A 17,000-nucleotide genomic window follows, 5' to 3' on the forward strand; every position below is an offset into this window, starting at 1 on the left:
GATGAACACCTCCCTGGAGGCCCCAGGAGCTTGTGGGACCACCCCACCTCCCCGGCGTGGGTACCCTGGTTGGCCAGCTCACCCCTAGAGACCCCCTTCTTGGCTGGCCTCCGGGGACCCTGGTCGTGCAGCACCCACACGCTCTGAGCTGCTGACCTCAGGTGCGGCGGGGGTGAGGTGGGCTCAGGGCTGCCCATCTGGGCACATCTCGGGGGGGTCTAGTGCCAGCCCTGGGTGCTCGGCCCCTTCAGGCAGAGGAGCAGAGGCTATGCCCACACCCCCCACGCGGGGCGGAGGACGTGGCTGCTGGGGCGGCACCTGGAGGAGCAGGAAGCGGGGGGCGGGGGGCGCGCTGGTGGGCGCTTGTCCACGGGCAGTTCACACGCCAGCCCCGCGAGGGGTCAGGGCGAGGGTCAGCTGGGGGTCTCAATCAGGGGAGGGGAGGGTCAGGGCGAGGGGAGGGTTGGGGCACAGGTGTTCAGAATCCTCCAGCTTCTCCAGCGTATCCCCGCTCTGAGTAGGGGCCGGGGGGCCGGCATGGAGGGGGCTCTCCTCTTCCTGAGGGGGTTCTGCCCACAGGGACTTGGAGTGCTGAGGCCTGGCTCCTTCCACAGAGGATCTGTGTCTGGGGCCTCCCCACACCTCATGGCCCTGCCTGGCCACCTGCTCCTGGCTCATAAGCACAGAAGATGCTATGCGCTCGCCTAAAGAAATTGCGGTTTGTAGAATAGTGTTTAAAGAGGAATGCGCTCTCGGAGAGCTGCTAGCCCGCGGGGCCCGAGGCCGAGGGGCGGGCAGGCGGGACGTTCTCTGTCGTCTCTCCCCGCTGCTCTTTGCACCCCGTCGGGGGTCCCAGGCCTAGGGTGCGTGGGCCCAGGTGGGCGGGGGCCTGCCCCGGAATCTCTGTGGCTGTCCCTGCAGGCGGGGTGGTGCTGAGAGCCGCCTTTGTTCTGGGGGTGATGGGTGCCCTTGGCTGCTGGCCATGCTTTGCCAGGGGGCCTCGGTGGGGGTCTGTCTACCCCGGGGCTGCTCTGAGTGAAGGCTCAGGGCAGGCTGATGGGTGGGGGCTGGGGTCCTTCAGGGACGGGGGGTGGGCCTGCCCTCAGGCCTCCACCTAGCGGGAGCTCCAGGAAGGCATGTGCACCCAGATGAGGGGCCACAGGGAAGCAGAGCTCTGGGGCCGCCGGACCACCTCCCACCCGTCGGCCTAGGGCCCGGGTGCAGCCCAGGGTGGGCAGCGTGAGGCAGAGGGGCCTGGAGGGCTGCCCCTCCCCCGGGCCCCCTGCAGCTGGGGCTGCAGTGGAATCAAGCCCCAAGCCCTTCTCTCTCCTGGCCCGCGTTCCATCCCCCTTCCTGGACCCTCCGGGGGCCCCTGAGCTCCTCCATCGGTCGGGCCGCGTGCCCACCTGCCGCCCCTCCCCAGCAGGCGCCCACCCGGCCACGGGGCCTTGGTACCAGCTGCCCGAGCTTCCCACACGCGGCCCCGGGTGCCCCCTGCACCCCGTCCCCCCTCCGTCCAGACTGCGTCCTGCACGTCGGGTGCAGCTGCGTCTCCCAGCAGGCCCCCTCGCACGGCCATCCTCATGTCCTCTCTGCCCCAGCGCCTGGAGGGGGCCCACTCCTCGGGACAGCTCGGGTGGACTGTGGTCTCGGGCTGGGGAGGGGGCGGCACTTGTGGCAGGCAAGGGGTCTGCTTGATGGGGTCCAGGGTCACCTCCCAGACGCCTAAGGGGTGCAGACGTCACCAGCCGGATGTCTGGTGGGGATGTCACCGGGTTGCAGTCGGCTGCGCCCGGGGCCTGGACCACAGAGGCCGTGTGTGTGCACTTGTGATTTGGTCTGAGTTTCCTGGAAAAGTCACACGTGTGGTCCAGGATCTGTCACCGCAGGTGGCTCAGGCCCTGAAGTGAGTGAACGGCTCTGGCCTTTCAGCACGGCTGGTGCCCAGGTCCTGCTGCGACCCGGAGAGGGGGGTGTGGGGGGGTCTGGGAGGGGCTTCCCTCTCTACTCGGGAAATCACAGAGCAGGCATTGTTGTCGCTGCCCTGGGGGCGCGGGAATGTGCTGAGCAAACCGCACCAAGATAAGCCTGTGTGTGGCCCTCTCGCCACTGTCCCCGTCGGCCGGCCGGCCTCGGGGACGGAGCCCCAGACAAGCGGGCGACTGTTCGCTGCAGAGCCCTGCCTCACAGCCACCACCCCAGCCTCCCGGCTCAGTTGGGAGGGTGGGCACCGACCCCTAGGCCGTGGCTCGCCGGGGTGGTGGCCGAGGGCCCAGGTGAGGACTCTGCACTCACGGCCCGTGGATGCTTCTAGAAGCTCCCGTCGGGGCTGCGTGTCACGCTGGAGGCCCTGAGGCTCGAGGGTGGTGGTTTCAGCACAGCCGAATTCAGCCTGGAGGGTTTGGCCTTGCAGTGCCCGCGCCCTGGCCTGTTTGTGAGCTGGCCGGGTGGCAGAGGGGGCCGTGACGACCAGGAGCACTGGGGAGCTGGGCCTTTCACGCAGGGGCAGCGGTGACCTTGTGCTGAGCCGGGGGCAACGTTGCGACTGCCCTGGACCTGGGCGTCGAGGCCCGGAGTGAGTGGCTGCTGGCTGAGTCTTTGGCAGGAGAGATGTGAGGCCACGAGTGGCCGTGGACCAGGACCGTCCGCGGCCTGAGAGCGGATGCTGGGGAGACGTGCCGACCCGGAGACCCTGGGCCCAGAGTAGCCCGAGCAGGGGTTCCCCGAGGGACCTCTGCCAGGGCGGAGTCGCCTGCCCTCTCACGCCCACCCCCACCCCAGCGTCCTGTGTGTGGCCAGCTGGGCAGGCGCCCCCCCACTGTGGTTCTTGAGCCTACAGCCCCTTCCTTGAGACCCCCACCTGCAGCCAGCAGGGAGCGGCCGCGTGAGGCTTGGGAGGGGCCCCAGGCCCCACCATCACTCTCAGCCGCCTCATCTGTGCTGTTTGGCCTCCTGTCCACTCCCCAACTGGCCTGCTTCTAGCTGGCCCTTCCAGACCACCACCCTCAGCTACTGGGGTCGGCCCTGTAGCTGGCATCGGTGGAGCCAGTGAGCCAGGAGGGGCCGGGAGGGGCCCCCAGTGAGGGTGCTGCAAGGGGCTGGGGCAGGTGTTCCTCTTGGCAGCCCAGGGCCTCCCTGCCGGCCCCTAGCATTGCCTTTGGGCCCCAGTTCTTCCTGCAGACTCCTGGGCCTGGATTTGGGGTGGGTGCCGTCCCTGCAGGGCAGCCCCAGGGCCGACCGTGGCCCCCAGCTCCTTCGAGGCGCCGTCAGATGGACAGAACGTCATGTCCCTGGAGGGGGTGAGGTGTAGGACTGGCCTTGGCACGGGGGGGGGGCCCTGGGGAGGGGGACGCCACTGCCTGAGTCCACGGCTGCCGCAGGCCGGGTGGGACTGAACAGGCTCACTGCCCGCCCCTGCCGGGTGGGACTGAACAGGCTCACTGCCCACCCCTGCCGGCTGGGCCTGGGGTCCTTAGCGTCCGTTTTAGCGCCTGGCCTGGCGGGGCCCTTACCAGGGACCAGGAGGCTTAGGGGCACATTGAGCCGAGGTGGGCTGGGAAAGCGGGCCCTGGCCGCCTGACCCTCCTGCTGGGGAGGAGGAGCTGAGTCTCTCGGTGACTGCACTGGCCTGTGCTCTGCACGGCCCGCCACCCACTCTGACCCGGGGGGAGGGGCCTCCGATCCCTCTGTGGGGGCCAGCTCTGCCCCTCTGCCTGCCGCTGGGGGCCTGGGGCAGCCCCTCTCGGTTTCCCGGCTGCCGGACCCCAGTCCTCTTTCTTCCGAGCCTGGCTCCAGCCCCCACTCCCGCCCCCATTTGAGGGTCCTGAAGGCTCCACTTGGAGATGCTGGGGGACACTGATGTCTGCAGCTTCTGGCCCAGCTCGGAGCCCCACCCCACAGTTGATCATGCCCCCCACCTTCCACTCCCACCCTACCCTTCCCCATCCCCTCCCCTCCCCCACCCCCATCACCCCCCCCCCCATTTCCCCCCCGTCACCCCCCCACCGCCTGCCCAGCTTCACTGTGCTGAGAGCTGGCGGATGTTGGTGAAAAGCAAACAGATAAGGCTGGCCGGAGGGATCCGCGGGGGGCCCACGTTGGGGTTGGGGGGTTATCTGGGGCGGGGGAGGAGGACGGGGAGGGGAGAAGGATGGGATGGAGGAGGGGAGGGGAGGAGAGTGGGGAAGACGGGAGGGGGCAGGATGGGGCGGCGTGGTGGTGGGGGGGAGGGCATTCTTGGCAGAGTGTCCAGGTCGGGCTGCTGGGCAGAGTGGGCCTGGCGGCTCCAAGTCCGAGCCGCTGGGGTCTGGGTCAGATCCGCGGGGCCGGCTCTGGGGAGGGCCCCGCCTCTGCCTGGTGGAAGGGGGAGGGCAGTTCCAGCGTCTCCTCTTCTAGGGCCACTGAGCCCACCAGAGGGCCCCACGGTCTCAACCTTGGTGTGAATTTTGGGGAGACGCAAATATGCTGCCCGAAATAAGTGGTCCTGAGTTGTGGGGGTCATCAGGTTGGGGGACCCTGCGGGACCCCCAGAAGCACACGTCAAGTGGTCTCTGAGGGCAAACACAGCAGGGAGAGCCCTGAGTAGCCCAGGAAGGCTTCCTGGAGACGGTGGGCTAGAGGAGGGCCAGCCAGACCTTCCAGGCCAAGAGTCGAGTTGGAGTGGGGAGAGGCCTTGGCCAGGCTGGAAGTGCCGCCTGTGTGGCCTGGGGACGGTGCTGAGGAGCGGGGCCAGGCCAGAGGGTGTGTGAGCCTCGAGTGAACTGGGAGGAGGGGGTGAACTGAGGATGAAGGTGAGGGCAGTGACCTGGGTACCGGTGGGAAGCAGGGAGGGTGGGCAGACCAGGTGGGAAGTGTCCCAGGGTCGGGCTCCCGGGCTTACAGGGGCTGGTCGCGGAGACTCAGCAGATGCCGCGCGGGACCAGGCGGACTTCCGGGGCCCTTCAGGCTAGGCCCTGACCCCCGGGAGCCTTGGGGCCAGACCTGCTGTCCAGGGGCCATGGGTCCCTCTGGCCACCTGGGGGGGTGTCAGGCAGGTCCCTGCAGGCCCAGGACAGTGAGTGGCCGCTGGGCTTGGGGCACAGAGGCAGCTGCTTGGGGCCCCAGAACTTGTGGGACTGGAGGGCCCAGCCTGGGCTGCGCGACAGGGGCCTGGGGGCTGGGGGAGGCAGGTGGGCGGGGCTCGGGCTGCAGCGGTCCCGGCGGGACCCAGCCCCGCTGCAGAGGCACAGCGCCCCTCCGCTGCTGCCTGTCTGCTCCAGGCTCAGCGCTGGGGGCCATGACCTGTGATCTTAGCACTCAGGGGCAATTCCGAGTGAGGGAGCAGGGTGCAAGGCTCAGGATGGGTCTTTCTTCTTCCTTCCCCTCCTGCTTCTCTGGCTGTTGCTGCTGCTGCTAAGTCGCCTCAGTCATGTCCGACTGTCTGCGACCCCATGGACTGTAGCCCGTCAGGCTCCTCTGTCCATGGGAATCTCCAGGCAAGAATACTGGAGTGGGTTGCCATGACCTCCTCCATGGGATCTTCCCGACCTGGGGATCAGACCTGCGTCTCTTACGTCTTCTGCATCAGCAGGCAGGTTCTTTACCACTAGTGCCAACTGGGAAGCCCCCTGCTTCTCCTTCCAGAGGTTAAAAGCATAACTGGGGGATGGGTCTTGTTTTTAATAGCTCTGTGGGTGTGTAACAAACACACACAGAAAACGCATAAACAGGCAGACCTGGGAGGTACTGCAGGTCAGTTCCAGAGACAGCAACACCCAGATGGCATCATGACGGGTCACGTGACCTTCTGTTTCCCAGCTGATAGAAGAGTTGCGTTTATGCTCTCCTGTAGTCTAGGAAGTGTGCAGTGGCATGATTTCTAGAACACACACCCTGGGACTTCCCTGGTGGTCCAGTGGCCAAGAATCCACCTTGGAATGCAGGGTCGCAGCTTCAATCCCTGGTTGGGAAACTAAGATTCCCCCCACGTGCTGTGGAGCAGCTAAGTCTGTGCTCCACGACCAGAGAGCCTGGATGCCACAACGAAGACCAGTGCAGCCAAAAAAATAAAACAAACAAACCCACACCATGCACATAGCCTAATTTAAAAATGTTTTATTGCTAGGAGAATGGATACGTGTATGTATATGGGGGGGTTGCTTTGCTGTGCACCTAACTATTGTTAATCACAGCTATCCTCTGTATAAAATAAACAGTTTAAATAAAGGATGTTTTGTTGCTGAAAAATGCTAACCATCACAGGAGCTGTTAGTAAAGACCACTGATATCACAGGTCACCACAACAGACAGAATGACGAAGAAGTTGGAAACACCGTGAGAATGACCAGGATGTGGTACGGAGACAGGAAGTGAGCAAAAGCCGCGGGAAAATGGGGCCTGTAAGCTTTCTTGGTGCAGGGTTGCTGCCAGTCTTCAGTCTGCGGGAAAAAAGGCCAGATATTTGCCAAGCACCGTAGAATGAGTCTGCCCATCCTTGAAGAGTCCCGTTTGATCAGCTGCATCTCAAGCTCACACCCGTGAAAACGTCACCACCTCCCTGGACGGCAGTCACCTCCTTTGTCCCCAGAAGTGTCCTGTGCCCCTTTGGGAATGACCTGTCCGGAGCCTGCCGCAGCTGTGGACCTCCTCTTGGTCACCACAGATTCATTTGCATTTTCTAGAATTTTACGTAAACAGTATCAAGCGCTATGTACTCTTTGGGTCTGGCTTCTTTCACTCAGCTTTTTGAGTGAAATGTTTTGAGACTCATCCACGTTGTAGTTTGATCCAGTCATTGGTTCCATCTTGCCGCTGAGCAGTCGCCCTGGTTCGGGTGAGCCGGTCTGCTCCTCCATCCCCTGCTGGGGGCCACCGGGAGGTTTCTGGTTTGTGGTCGTTACAAACAGCGGCTGGAACAGGTGTGTCTGGTCTCAGGCGGGCACGTGCTCCTGTTTCTCTTGGGTAGGTACCGGGGCACGGCTGCACTGTACAGTTGGTATCCATTGGAATTTTCAAGCCAAACTGCTCTCCAGGGTGGCCCTACCGCCTGCAAGCCCGCCCACCACAGACGAGACTTCTGGTTCCTCCATGTCCTTGCCAGCACTTGGCACTGTCAGTCTCTCGAGTTTCAGCCGTTCTTACAGGTAGTGGGGTCTGACATACACGTGCTTACCTGCCATCTGTATGTCTTCTTTGGTCAAGTGTCCTTCAAATCTTTGCATAATTGGATTATTTGCTTGTTATTCAACTTTGAAAGTTTTTTTTTTTTTTTAAACTCTAGTCTGGATACAAATTAGTTACCAGGTACAGGCTTTGCAAAGGTTTTTCTCCTAGTCGTGGCTTGTCTGAGAATCTACATCCTGATTTATTTCTGGCTGTGCTGTGTCTTCACTGCGGCACGTGGGCCTCCTCTGTCTGCAGTGAGCAGGGGCGACTCTCCAGTCGTGGGCACAGCTTTCTCCCTGGGGTGGCTCCCCGTTTGGGGGCACAGTCTCTGGGGCTTGCGGGCTTCTGCGGTTGTGGCACACGGATGTAGTGCCCGCAGCATGCAGGGTCTTCCTGGCCCAGGGACTGAACCCGTGACCCTGCCTTAGCAGGTGGTTTGTGTTTTTAATCCTGAATAGTATCTTTCAGAGAGTTGAAGTTTTTTTTTCTTTTAATTAATTTATTTTTTAATTGAACGATAATTGCTTTACAGACTCGGGTTGTTTTCTGTCAAACCTCAGCATGAACCAGCCATAGGTGTGCGTATCTCCCCTCCCCTCCCACCTCACCGCCCTAGGCTGGTACCGAGCCCCTGTTTGAGTTTCCTGAGCCACACAGCAGATTCCCGTCGGCTGTTTTACACACGGGAATGTAAGCTTCCATGTTAGCCTCCATACATCTCACCCTCTCCTCCCCTCTCCCCGTGTCTGTTACAAAGTCTGTTCCAATGTCTGCTACAAAGCTGAAGTTCTTAATCTTGACAAAAGCTAGTTTACCAAGTTTTCTTCTATGGATTGTGCTTCCAGTGTCATGTCTAAGAAATCAGATTTTCTCATTATGACGTGACCCCCGCTTAATCCCTAATGGGACCCTTCGCTCCAAAGCCCTCTTTGCTGATGTTGACATTGCCGCTGCGTTTTCCTGCTGTGTGTTGGCACGTCTTTTCCTGTCCTTTTACTTCCAATGATTGTACTTTTGTGTTTAGCGTGGGTTTCTCCAGGTCTCGCTTGTTCACGCAGCCTGACCCCGGGCTGGATTGTCCGCTTGTCTCCTTGGGGTTTCAGAGGCTGCACTGACTACAGTTGCCGACCTGGGGCAGCTAGCGCCTGCCGCCTTGTTAGTTGGTTTCTCTTTCTTCCATCTCTTCTGCCTTGTTTTGCATCCACTGAGTAGCTTTCATGACTCAGCTTACCTCCTTTGCTGCTGCTTTGCTGTGATTCTTCATCTTGGTTTTTAGTCGCTTTCAGGGTTAGATCCACCTTCAGAGACCCGGCGTGTGAGGGGAGACCCTGAAGTGCCGTCCTCACCCCCCGCACTCTGTGAGCTGGACTGTCACACCTTACAGGGTTAGTGTTGTTTAGTTATCTTCTAAAGAGATTTAAATAAAATGAGCAAAAAATCCTAAATATCCTGTATTTACCCGTGCGACCGCCATCCCAGCCGCTTCCATCTCTGTGTGACCCCATGCTACCATTGGGGGTCATTTTCTGCTGCCCAGAGGATTGGCGTGAACCTCTCCTGTGCGATGGCGGGTCGGAGAACACCCTCACTTTGCCTCTGCTTTTGGACAGTGATTTGCAGGATGATCACTTTCTTTGTTCTGTTGGATCTTCATCTTCCATGTAAATAAAATAAAAAAGACCAATAAAAAGACCCTGGCTTTTTATTTTGGCCGCATCCCATGGCATGTGGGATCTTAGTTCCCTGAGCAGGGATCAGACCCATGGCCCCTGCATTGGACGTGTGAAGTCTTAGCCACTGGACTGCCAGGGAAGTCTTTTTCTTTAAAAAGTGGTTTATGTGGCGGTACCAGAGCTTAGTCACGGCACGTGAGATCCCCTTTTTAATGAATTAACCAGCTGTGCTGGGGCTTCATCACTGGACGAGAGCCTCTCCACCCGAGCCGGGGCTGCCCTCGAGTCCCATGTGCGGGCTTTTCACGTAAAGGCTTCTCTTGTCATGGAGCACGGGCTCTGGGCACTTGGGGTCCAGAGTTGTGGCTCACGGGCTGGGTTGCCCTGCGGCACGTGGGATCCTCCCAGACCAGGGACCAAACCCGTGTCTCCCGCCATGGCAGGCGGGCCTTTGGAGAAGCCCCAGGCAGGGTGTTGGGTCTTTGCTGTGGCACACAACGACGATGTGGGACCCCGTCCCCCGAGCAGGGATGAGCCCAGGCCCCTGCATTGGGAGCGCGGAGGCCTAGCCACTGGACCACCAGGGAAGTCCTTCCTTTTAGAATCTTCTCGTCACTGATTTTGAGCAATGTGACGACTTGTCTTGTGTAGTTTTCTTCATGTTTCTTGAACTTGGGGCTGTTGAGTGTCTCGTGTCTGTGGGCTTCTGGTTTTCATTATTCTGAACAAATTTTGGCCATTATTTCTTCAGTGTGTTTCCTGTCCCTCTCTCTGTTGTGGAAGCAGCTGCACATAAATTAAACTGATTACAGTTTCCCCACTGCTCACTCCTGAGCTGTTTGTTTTTTGGCTTCTTCTGTCTTCCTGTGTTTTCTCTCGGATGGTTTTCATTGCTGTTCTTCAGGCTCACTAGTCTTTTCTTCTGTGGGGTCTAAGCGAGTGTTAATCCCTCCGGGGCGCTTTTCATCTCCTGTGCGGTCATGGTTTCCATCCCTAGAATTGTAATTTGGATTATATATATATATACATATATATATATATCTTCCTCGTCTCTACTTAACATGGTCAAGCTATGCTTATTTTCTATGCTTTTTGAATTGCTGCTGCTGCTAAGTCACTTCAGTCGTGTCCGACTCTGTGCGACCCCATAGACGGCAGCCCACCAGGGTCCTCCGTCCCTGGCATTCTCCAGGCAAGAATACTGGAGTGGGTTGCCATTTCCTTCTCCAGCTTTTTGAATTGAACACAGCGAATATAATTTTTAAATTTAATTTTTTAATTGGGGGTGAATATAACTGTTTTAACATCCTTGTCTGCTCACTCTAACATCCATGTCAGATTTGGGCTGGTTCTGAATGACTGATTTTTCTCCTGATTGTGGGTTGAACGGTCCCTTTTCTCTGCCTTCCTGGGATACGTCTTGATTGGATGCCAGACACTGTGACTTTTGCCCTGTGGGGCCAGGTGTTTCGGCCACCTCTGCATCTTGGGCTCTGTGCGGGACAGGGTCGAGGCTCGTGGATGCCATCTGGTCCAGCAGGTCTTGTGCTGGTGGCCACTGGTGGGGCTGGCGCAGTGCTCTGTGGGCAGGGCCTGGGCCGTCTGCCTGCTGCACTGTGATCCTGGGGTTTGCCAGCGTGGCCTGGGGGCTGCTCCCTGCCCGTGGGGCCCCTGGGTGTTGCTCCCCGGTCCTCGCAGGTGGCTCCTCCCAGCTTGGGCACATCCCTCACTTGTGTGCCCTGCCCCGTGGGGCTCGGGGTTCTGCCCGCCCAGGGCTTGTTCTGTGTAGCCCCGTCTTCTCCAGCATCCCCTGAACCCCACCTACCTTGTCTGCAGGTGTCTCAGCCCCCTCCCCACACCTCATCCTGGTAACAGTTCCAGGGCAGCGACCAGGACTGTAGGTGGCTCCCACCTCATGCGTGCCCATCTCCTCTGTGTTCCCTGTTCTTCACTGCCTGACGTTCAGTGTCTTGACCACAGTCAACCTCACATATTTTTTCCCATCCTTTAGTTGTTAAACCTTGTAATGTGGTTCACAGTTGCTGACAGAATGTGGGGAAATGCAGAGAAGTGGCCAGAAGGAAGGCACCCTCCCATGGAGCCCCCCGCCCACACCCACGCTGTCAGCACGGGCCCTTCGGGGCGTCTCCTCCTGGCTGTTTTCTGAGTGAGGCGTCGGGCAGCACCACCAGGATGCCTGTTTTACTTTTCCAAGGTGAGTGCCTGGTGTTTATCACCTTTCGGTTCTAGAGGCTGAGGTCTGAGGTCCAGGCCTCAGCAGAGTTGACTCCCGGAGGCTGGGAGGAGCGTCTGGTCCACGATCTGCCCCTCACCGCAGTGTTTCCTGGCCACCTTTGGGGTTCCGTGGCTGGTGGACACATCACTGCATCTGCTTGCATCCTCAGGTGGCGTTCTCCCTCTGTGTGTCTAACTCAAATGCCCCCTCTTTTTATGAGGCCACCGCCGTGTGGGTGAGGGCCCACCTGTTTCACTGTGACCTCCCCTGAAGTGGTTACGTCCGTAAGAACCCGACTTCCACGTCAGGCCGCCTTCTGAGGCTGCGGTCAGGGCTTCCACCGTGAATGTGTGCATTCTCTAAGGGGCCGCCTGCCCTTTGGAGACTCCGTTTTGGGGGCTACATTGTGTGCTTTGCTCATCTTTTGGAGAGCCAGGGGCAGACCCATTCCTCCCGAAGCTCTGCCCGCACCCCCCATCCCGCAGACGCCTGGGCCACTGTCCCAAAGGAGAGGCCCATCTCAGGGTTCCTGCCTACTGTTGCTGGGGTCTCCAGAGGCTGTGGGTTCACCCTCTGAGCCAGAGCACTGTCCCCACCCCCACTGGGGGACCACCCCTGGGTAGGAGTCTCCCCCTACCTCTTTCTGGGCGTCACTGAGATGAATGTAGCACCCCTAGGCCTGGGCCTTGATGGCCTGAGCCAGCCCCCAGCCCTCTGGGTACAGCCTCACCAAGCACTCACAACTTGTAGAACAAGGGTGGGCTTCCAGCAACAGGAACAAATGTGGCAGTGGCGGCTACTGCAGCCCGCGCTTACAGCCCCATGCCAGGCCCTGCCCTTCGCATATCTGTGGTCGGTGGGGTTACCTGGAGTCCAGCACTGCCCACCGGGCCCCGTCCCTGTGTGGCTGCCGCTGGGGTGATGCTGACCCGTGGGTGATGGGCAGGGCAGGTCCCCCAGCTGCTCCTTGAGAGCTTTCTGTTGACTTTCCTGCTCACCTGGCTCAGTAATCTGCTGGTGCAAAGGCCACATCCGCTTCCTTGAGGCCTGCTCCCACCGCGCTGTGTCACCCAGGCCTGGCTCCGGTTCTAGCCCTGGCCCGCTGCAGGGTCACCCCTCCTGGGGGGTCACCACTGAAGGCTGTGCTCCCTGCTGTGGGAAGGCAGGGCATCAGGGGCTCTCTGTACGGTCACTGTGCTGAGGACGTGGCCATGCCTGGGAGGACCGGCTCCTCTCTGGGGGAAGCGGGGATAGATTCTAGTTGTCCAACTTCACTGCCCAGGGGGAGGGGGTGGCATTGTGGCCAACTCCAGGCAGGGTCCCACCTCTTCCCACCCCCAGAGCTGGGGTGGTCACTCTGGGCACTTCTGGACCCTCACAAACCCCCTGCCCCAAGGACTAGCCGGCAGTGTGGGCCCTGCTGCCTTCATCCTGCCCCCTGGCTCCCCTGGGAGGGGTTTAGGCCAGGTGGGCCCCAGATAGCCTGTTTGCAAAGGGCCTTCTAGGGTGGGGACTGAGGCCTCAGAGCCCTGACCATCCCCAGGGGGTTGTAGGCAGGACCTCAGGACCACCGGGTGGGGGCTTTTCTCTGGAGGATGGAGGCCATCGGGTTGCCCATTTCCCCCGCACCTGCATGCTTCCACCTGGCTCCCTGCGCTGGCTCAGAGGTGGGTGGTCTTCTGTGGTGCAGGGCCAGGCAGGGAGGGCCCAGGGCCAGGACCAGCAGGGCGAAAGGTCTCCAGCAGTCGTGATGGTTAGAGCAACTGATGATTCCAAGCCATCACTGTGTGGAGGCCAGTGACCTGCCCAAGGTCAGGCAGAGCTCTCTCCGGTCCACCCTGTGAGCCCCGCAATCAGGATGCTGACTCCGCAGCATGCGTTGCTCACCTGTCACAGGGCCGCGGTGCAGAGACAGGTGGGGTCAGGGAACGGCGAGACGCCTTCGGAATGACCCCGGCACCCGGTTGCAGGGGCCCTGAGGCCGGCGCAGACCCCGGGGATCTCCGGGTGGGCGTGGTCCACTCAAGCCACGCCCACGCAGGGTCCGAGGGGCGTGACCCTCTCACTGAGCCACGCCCCCCGACCAGCCCTGCCCACCCCCCGGCGCAGGAGTGCACATGCGCAGACTTCCCTCTGGGCGACTGTGCGGGCGACGCGCGCCACCTGCTGGCCAACGTCTGCATCCCCGGTGCCTCCCGCCCATGCGACCTTCCTTGGTCAGGTTGCGCTGATCAAGGCATGGGCTTGCCTGGGATGCCTGGACGGTCTGGCTGCGGGAGCGCCCAGAGGAAGCGCTGCAGTGGGCAACGACGAGGTGGCTCGGGGGGACCCTGGGGCCTCTGGCTCCTGGGACCTCGGGGCCTGGCAGGGCCTGTGCGGGCCTCTGGGGTGGGAGGTGGCGCTCCGCTGGACCTGATCCGAGGGACCTGGTGGTCGCCAGTTCTCCACGGCTGTGCCAGGCCTCCGCCCACTCCTGGATCATCCCTGTGAACGTGCAGAAGAGGCAGCTGCCGCCAAGACCCCAGACCCCAGACCCCAGACCCCAGATACAGGAGGCCTGTTCTGCCCTCCTCCACTGCTCATGGCCCTCCACGATGATGTGCGGTTTCAGAGCTGACCCCTATCTGCCGCCAGGCCCCTGCAGCGCCCCCCAAGGGGACAGCACCCCTTGCCCCTGCACCCCAGCCTAAGGTTCTGCCTGAGTCTGGGGGGACCACCCCCAGGACCCCGCCCCTCCCAAGGCCACCCTCTGGCAGGAGGCACGGGTGGGGGCAGGAGGCGGCAGCTCACACAGGGCCCTGAAGTGCCATGGCGTGCAGTGGAACCGCCCTCCACCACAGAAAAACTGCAAGCTGTTCCTGAACGCCAGCTGAATGCAGAGCGCGCTGAGGGTGGGAGGCCCAGGAGGACCTCTTCCCACATGTTCACCAGCATCAGGGGCGCTAGGATGGAGCTCTCCATGGCTGAGAGAACTCTCCAAGTTCGCCATGGCTGTGCCAAGACCCCTCTCCCTGCCCTCCCCCCCTTCCCCTAGCTGTTTGGTGTCCTGCAGGCTGCCTGGGGGAGCTACTTGCAGGGGCTTGTGTGGGGGGCTACTGGGTAGGTTGGACATTGCTCCCCCCACACCCCCCAGCCCATAGATGAGCCTGGAGGAAGTAATTTCCCAGGTGACCTTACCTGTGGCTGGAGAGGTGAGCCCCAGTGTCTGCATCTCAGCGCCCCACCCCCCAGGGCAGAGCCGGATGGGTGGCCTGGGCACTAGCCCATCAGCTGTAAGGGGCGCCTAGTGGCCCCCCTGGTGGCTCTGGGCCTGAGGGCAGTGGGTCCTCCTGGTAGTCACCTGGGCCCTGACCGGAGGGAGTGGTCAGCGGCTGTGGTCGTGAGTCCCTGACTCATGTGCAGGGACGAGGAGGCCCCCAGCTGCTCCTGGAGGCTCTGCCGCATGGGGTGGGCGCCCTCGCTGCTTGCCAGGGCAGCATGCCTGGCCACTGGGCAGCTGACGGTGGTCTTGGGCTCTTGATCCTAAGTACCCCCCTCCAAACCCCCTTGGTTGTGACGCTTAGTCCTCAGACCCAGCCCTGTGCCCAAAGCTGTACCCCGACCCCACCCCTGCCCTAACCTGTCTCTTAGAAGCCCCTGGGCCTCTGGGCTGACCCTCCCCACCTTCCTCAGTGGGTTTAACACACGAGGCTCAGGGGAGACAGGCGGGTCCTGTCGAGGCTGCACCCCGAGTGTGTGGCCGTGTGCCTCGTCAGGGCACACGGGGCAGAGGGCAGCCTGGGCTGTGGGGGCGCCTGTCCTCCACTCGCCCTGCCCTTGCCCCCGACTCTGAGTTGGACCAGAGAGCAGCTGCCTGTGTCCTGCTCTCTGGGGAGCTCCCTCCTGGCCTGCACCCTCGACGAGCCCCCAGAAGCCGCTGGAGGAGGAAGGGTGGGGTGCTGGAATGGTGCCCTAACAGGACCTGGCCATAAACTGGGGAGGGGTGGGGCTGCGGTCTAGACCGCTGACCCTCCCTGCTGGACTTTCCCCCCAGCCTGGCCCCCAGCTGTCAGCCCTTCCCGGGAATGGGCACCTTTGTTTGTTCCTTGAGAGCTCAGGTGTCATTGACTGCCCGCCCAGGCCCTGGCGGGCTCCTCTGCGGGCCTGGGGAGGGGCCGGTGGTGGCTGGGCTCCCCAGGGGGCCTGGGGCTGCAGTGAGGCCCACCCACCCAACAGTGGGGCACAGGCCTGTAGAGGCCACCAGTGGATCAAAGGCCGGGCCTGTGTGCGTCCACTCAGCCTTCACCCAGCCCTGAGCTGGGACCGCGGCCGGGGGTAGAGGAAGGTGGTGGTCATTTGTGGCAGAAACAACCACTTTCGTTTAGTTTTGAAAGCGGGGAGGTTATAGGGTTTCCCCCAGCTCCTGCTGGCTGCCCTGCGCAGAGTCGCACCCAGGCGTCAGCCTTTAGCGGGCGGTTGTACCAGAGCCCTCGGGAGGGTGCCCTGTCCCAGCCACTCCCAGCATGGTCCCCGAGACAGCCCGGGGGGAGGCTGGAGCGCTGAGCTAGTTTCATAACAAGACTGAGAAGTGGTTTGCCTTTTTCACGGGGCTCCTGTGGGCATGGATGGTGCAGAAGCCCCGGCAGGTGAAGCTGTTGGCTCCTCGGTGAGGATCCCGGCATGGCCACGGGCAGGACCCCCTCACACACACCCCTGGGAGGAAGCGCCTGAGTGAGCCTGGGGCCTCGGCGTGAGCCGGCAAATGCCCCTGACTCAGTGGACGCCAGTCTGGGCCCTCAGCGAGAGCCCTCAGGTGCCAGCCTCTTGCAGTGCTCGCTCGGGCGACGGGCGAACCCTGACCCGTGCTGGGCCGGCCGTGCTATTCACACCTGGGGTCTTGGCAGGCGTTTGCCCCCAGACAAGAGAAACAGCAGTCTTTGTTGCCATGGTAAATTCGAGCTTTCTACTGGAAATTAGAATTTTGGAACCTGCCAGCATCAGTGAGACAGCTCCCCGACCTGAAGGCCCTTCTCCGAGCATGTGATGTTGGTGTGAGTCCCACGTGGACATGGAAAGGGAGACTCTGAATCAGCATTTTCCAAACAATTGATGCGTGATGTTACAGAATCACGGGGGCTAGAGACCCGTCCTTGGAGCAAGATGGACCAAGATTCCCCGGGGCCCCAATGAGCCACGCCTGGGGTGGGCTCCTGGTCCAGACAGCGGCTGCCCAGAGAGATGCCCCGAGCTGGGGTTCAGTGTTGATCGGAGAACGTCCTCGATGACCCGAGAAGGCCGCTCACCTGCTCCTGGTTTCTAGCTGCAAGGCCGGGAGAGGCCGGGTTTTCTCCGGATGCTTCGACCAGGATGGTGTCCCCAACAGAGCGAAGGTGGACACGCGGATGAGGTCCAGATGCTGCTGGGAAGCCCGATGTCAGGGAGATTCGTAAAGACATGTATTCATGCCACTCTTCTTACTGCATTTTTGTTTTGGAAAATATGTTTTTTTTTTTTTGGTAAAAATGTTATTTATGTTAGCATATAGTATATTTAATTTTTAGCTGAAATAACAAACATTAAAATTTTTCTCATTTTTATTGCCTAACATGGCGAATACTGAGAGATATCACCCCGCCGAGGCTCTTTGTGGAGGGGTCTTCAGGTGGGGCAGTCTGTCCGGTCGTCGGAGGGGGGAGACTTCGTCTTCCTCCTGCTCGGGGACTCTGACCTTGAGGAGGGCAGGTGGCCCCGTGCAGAGGTGCTGCTGCTCGGGAGCCCCACTCAACAGATCCGCCCCTCTCTGCCCCCCTCCCTGAGGGTCTCAGATGGGGGCTGCTTCCCTGACCTGCTTTTATTTATTTATGACTTCAAGTAAATTTTCTCTTTTAAAAAATGTCTTTTTGTTTTGGTAAAGTATACATAACACAAAATTTCCAGGCGGACGGCTCGGGACCCTGAGACATTCACCA

Source organism: Cervus canadensis, chromosome 29 (genome assembly GCF_019320065.1).
Source record: "Cervus canadensis isolate Bull #8, Minnesota chromosome 29, ASM1932006v1, whole genome shotgun sequence".
In the NCBI taxonomy this organism is placed as follows: Eukaryota; Metazoa; Chordata; class Mammalia; order Artiodactyla; family Cervidae; genus Cervus; species Cervus canadensis.